Here is a 6,000-nt window from a genome sequence, read left to right on the forward strand (position 1 = left end):
GTTTCAGTGTGAAAGTCAACACACACACACACACACACAGTGGAAATCATGACAACATGCCTCATCATGCCACATGAGGAATACGCCATGAGAAACATAATGTTCATCACTTCACAAGGAACACCACTTCATAAGAAATATGATACCATGAGAAACATGTCATAAGGAAGGACACTTCACGAGGACCATGACGTCATGATAAACATCATGTCATGAGAAACATCACACATCATGTCATGAGTAACATCACTTCATGAGGAAAATCAGGTCATGAGAGACATTTCTTCATGAGAAATGCGGTGCCATGAGGACCATCACGTCATGAGAAACATAACGTAATGAGGAACATCATGACAAAAATCACTTCTTGATAAATACCACATGAGGAATACACCATGAGAAACATAATGTTCATCACTTCACAAGGAACACCACTTCATAAGAAATATGATACCATGAGAAACATAATGTCATAAGGAAGGTCACTTCATGAGGATTATGACGTCATGATAAACATCATGTCATGAGAAACATCACACATCATGTCATGAGTAACATCACTTCATGAGGAAAATCAGGTCATGAGAAACATTTTTTCATGAGAAATGCAGTGCCATGAGGAACATCACGCCATGAGGAATGTCACTTCAAGAGGAACATGACATCATGATAAACATCACGTTATGAGAAACATCACATCATGAAAAGTATAACATCATGAGAAGCAGAATGTCGTGAGAAACATCACTTCACCGGGAACATGACATCATGATAAACTTCACGTCACGAGAAACATGTCATGAGAAACATCACACCATGAGAAACATCATGTCATGAGTAAAATCACTTCATGAGGAAAACTGGGGACATGACAAACATTTCATGAGAAATTTGATGCCTGAGAAAAAATGTCATGAGGAACATCATGTCATGGGAAACATCACTTCATGACAAATATAATGCCATGACAAACAATGTCACAAGGAACATCACACCATGAGATACATCATGTTGTGTGGAACATCACATCACGAGGAACATGGCGTCAAGCCAGGATAAACACATTATGATAAACAAGGAAAATCAGGTCATGATAAACATTTCTTCATGGGAAATTTGATGTCATGATAAGAAACGTCATGAGGAACATCGGGCCATAAAAAGCATCACTTCATTAGAAACATAATGCCACAAGGAACATCACACCATGAGAAACATCATGCCATGAGGAAAATCAGGTCATGAGTAACATTACTTCATGAAAAATATAACACCAAAAAAAAGAATGTCATGGAGAACATCAGTTCATGGGGAACATCATGCTCTGAGAAACATCACATCATGAGAAACATCATGTTATGAGAAACATAATGCCATGAGAAACATCACTTTATGAGAAATATAACGGCGTGAGAAACACCACATCATAAAAAACATCAGTTCATGAGGAACCTCACGCTATGAGAAACATCACATCATGAGAAACATCACATTATGAGAAACATAATGCCATGAGAAACACCACTTCATGAGAAATATAACGCCATGAGAAACACCACATCATAAAAACATCAGTTCATGAGGAACATCGTGCTATGAGAAACATGACATCATGAGAAACATCACGTTATGAGAAACATAATGCCATGAGAAACATAACTTCATGAGAAATATAACGCCGTGAGAAACACCACATCATAAAAATCATCAGTTCATGAGGAACATCACGCTATGAGAAACATCACATCATGAGAAACATCACGTCATGAGAAACATCACTTCATGAGAAATATAATGCCGTGAGAAACACCACATCATAAAAAACATCAGTTCATGAGAAACATCACGTCATGAGAAACATAATGCCATGAGAAACATCATCTTATGAGAAATATAACGCCGTGAGAAACACCACATCATAAAAAACATCAGTTCATGAGGAACATCACACTGTGAGAAACATCACATCATGAAAAACATCACGTTATGAGAAACATAATGCCATGAGAAACATTACGCTACGAGAAACATCACATCATGAGAAACATCACGTTATGAGAAGCACAATGCCACGAGAAACATGACATCATGAGAAATATAACGCCCTGAGAATCACAATGTTGTGAAGAACATCCCATCACGAGGAACATGACATCATGATAAACATCACGCCATGAGAAACATATTGTGAGAAGCATCACGTTATGAGGAACATAATACCATGAGAAACACAATGGCGTGAGAAACACTATGAGAAACATCACAGCATGAGGAAGAGCAACTGCTCTCTTCTATCTCATTATGATGCACAAACTAGCTTAGCAACACTTCTGCTAGCATTCACACACATACACACACACACATCAATGAGAGACACAGCTGGTGGTTTGTTCTAATCTAGATCACCCCCTCCCTCCATGACTAACAAAGAGCTCGTGTCTCAGCACAGAATGTTCCGGAAGTTTCTTGCATGTCCTTTGGAGAGACGATGCTGCAGCGAGGACAAACGAAGGACAACAACAACAAAGCACAAAAAAGTTGACTGTATTTTATTATAAATATATAACTATTAAATATATATATATATATATATATATATATATATATATATATATATGTGTGTGTGTGTGTGTGTGTATGTATATACTGTGTATATACATATATTCTATCTATCTATTTATCTAGCTCTATGCTTGGCAGTGTAAACACACAAGAAGTGAACATTTGTCACACCTGCAGGAGACTCCGCCCCCGCTCTCCTTCAGCCTCATTAAATATGCAAGCATCGTGTAAACAACAATGTCAAATATGGACGCCAGATGGACGTTGGTGTGCGTGCGTGTGTGTGTGCATGTTTATGTAGCAGTCATGAGGGTGGAGGTGGGGTGTGGGGTGGGGGGGGAGGTGGTATTGACCGCCATCTCAGTAGCTCATTTCTAATCACTTCCTCTGGAGAGAGACATCAGTGAACAACAGGAAGTACAACATTCACCTGGTGTGACCCAACACAACATCACTGACATTCACTGAGCCCCACGCACAAAAAACAGTGGTCCTAATGACCACGTAAACAGGAAGTGACACATCTGAAGTCGTCTTATCAGGACGTCGCCACGCCATGTGACTTTACGTGTGCTGAGGCACTGATAACAACGATACCACCAGCTCCGCCCACACGCCATTGTGCGTACCATCAAGCGCGCCATTGTGCGTGCCGCCGTGCGTGCCATTGTGCGCGCCAAGCGAGGGCCACAGATGAATGAGTCGTATTTCCTCTGTGGCACCTTTTGTGTCGCTGATAAGAGGATGCGTCGCCGCGCGCCGCCACATTGTAGCTCGGATAAGACGCTGTCGGCTGCGGGTGATGCTATCGCCGCCGTGGGAGAGAGCAGGAGCGTGACACGCGATTAGCATGTCAGACGCTGACACGGAGGAGGGCTTCCTGTTTCGAACATCACACAATAAGTGTAAGTGCTCTGACCTCCAGTCTGCATCACATGACCTACATGTTAAACAGCACAGGGTGGCCTCACTACTTAACACGCTAACGTAGACTTCGCTAAATAAGCTTTTGATGTGTGAAGTGACAGTGGTGTGCATTTTATTAGGTACAGCCCTCATGTACGAGCATCTTTGGAAGGAAGGCTGGATGTGACATCAAGGAATGTTCTTTGGTAAATATTTGAGACGAAGTGGCTCCCGGCAGCTGCACCGAAACGGGCCCGCCGCCATGTTGACCACGTGATCGATTCAAAGATCCATCTCACACACACGCAGGAGTCGAGCTCAGAGGACGGCAGCTGCCGGGATGCTTTTTCCTTTGGAATATTGATGAACTCATCTTTTCTTTCAAGGCCCGTTTGTCGGCGGTACGCTTGGAAATCAATCTTCTCCGCCTGCGCACGCTGCCCCATCCCTAATGCAAGCGGCTAATCACGACTGATCTTCTCCTCCTCGCTAATCGCTGCTTGATGACACTTCCTGTCAGCCTCCATGTTGTTTCCTGTCAACACGCTGTCCTCTTCTTGTCACCACGTGTCACTACGTATCATGGCATGTCTTTCTGTGGCGCAACACCTGCAGGCCTGCTCTTACACTGGACGTGTATGGTAAAAAGTCACACACACACACACACACACACACACACACACACACACACACACACACACACACACACACACACCATCAATCCAGTTGACATGAAGTAGTGAGTGAACAAAAGCCCTGAAAGCAACACTTGGCGTGACAGTTTAAGTGGTTTACGAGACACACAAGACAAAAGACACGAGACAAGTGTGAAAGTTCTGCTTCTGAGCGTCTCCACAAGCGGGCCAACGACTCCCTGAGGTGTCGTTGGCGCTGCTGCTAACATGTGGCAGGTGAGCTGTTTGCTTCCACTACAAATCCCATCCTTGCTTTTGTTTGCTGCACTCATACGCATGTGTGTGTGTGTGTGTGCGTGCGTGCGTGTGCGTGTGTGTGTGTATATGTGTGGACCTCAGTGAGCCATTAGCCGCCCTCAGAGACAATGTGGACGTTCCAGATGAGGAATGACTCTTGTTGCCAAGTTTCCTCCTAAATGTCACCTGGCATCTTTACCCACACACACACGCACACACACAGTGGAGTGGTTGTTAAGTGTCCATGTGGCTGCCGTGGTAACGCTGAGCCCTCTCTGCTTAACATAAAAACTTCTATTTTCTAATATGTACTTTTCATCCTGGTTGCCAAGGCAACGTGATGCAGGCCAAGGACAACGCCATCCTGTGTTGCTGCTGCATGATGACAGCTTGTAGCCAAGTGTGTGTGTGTGTGTGTGTGTGTGTATGTCACGCTGTGCTGCTGAATGTGATGCACATCCAGCCTCTAGCGCGTTCATGAGGTGTGTGCATGTGAAGATGAGACGGGATGAGGCCTCCGCAAGATGAGCGCCGGCGTGACTGCATGAGGATTGCTGAGAAGGAGGCATGAGGCTGAGGATGCTGAATGCGGTGAGCACGCATGAGGAAGAAGTTGATCTACTGAGCAGAGTTTGGCCTCGGGCAGCATCTTCACATCCTCATAAAAACGTGCGTAGGAAGCGCCTGGAAAATCAATGCTGGAACACAAACACACTAAACATCTCCTCCAAGAACATCACATCAACACCAACGTACACTTCACCATGATCATCATCATTGCAACTATCATGATGGAGGATGACGATGACGGCGATGGTGGATGAGGATGAGGATGATGACGAGGACGAGGAGGAAAAGGATGGTGATGCTGGAGGATGATAAGCTGAGCAGATCATCACGGATGAGCATGAGCGTGGAGGATGGAAGGAAGATGATAATATGATAATCAATATGTTTGTATCATGGATCACTTTCCGTGAAAACACAGGTGTGTGTGTGTGCGTGTATGTGTGTGTGTATTTCCATGAAAAGGACTTTCCATTCACTTTGAAGCTCCGCCCCCAATGCCTCGCACACGTTTAAGCATGATTACTGCCATGATACCAGTCTACCCCAACTGGAGGCTGCAGCTGCTGATGAGATCAAAGTGTTGCCAGGTAATTATTATTATTATTTCATCAAGCTTTTTAAAGCTTCATGCGCCTCCCCCTCCAGCAGGCGTGCCATCAGCGAACACGCTAATAACACGCTGTTCACACGCTCGGCGTGACCACGGCCTCTTCACACAACACACAACCTTCACAACGACGTTCTCACAATCCTCTCCGCAGGCCACAGCAGTGAGCACTTGCCAGCCGGCACAATGAATTCTGGGTAAATGTTGACTTTAGCAATACACAGCAGTGAGCAAACACACACACACATTCTTCTGTAGCTGCATGTGTGCGTGTGTGTGTGTGCGTGTGTGTGTGTGTGTGTGTGATAGAGCAGCAGCTGGCTGACGGAGACAAGAAGCAAACAAGATAAAGTGGAAGAACAATCACTACACACACACACACACACACACTCTCAGAAGAAAGCTCCTATTGATGGCTGCTGC

The sequence above is a fragment of the Dunckerocampus dactyliophorus genome, chromosome 12 (assembly GCF_027744805.1).
Source record: "Dunckerocampus dactyliophorus isolate RoL2022-P2 chromosome 12, RoL_Ddac_1.1, whole genome shotgun sequence".
Classification (NCBI taxonomy): Eukaryota; Metazoa; Chordata; class Actinopteri; order Syngnathiformes; family Syngnathidae; genus Dunckerocampus; species Dunckerocampus dactyliophorus.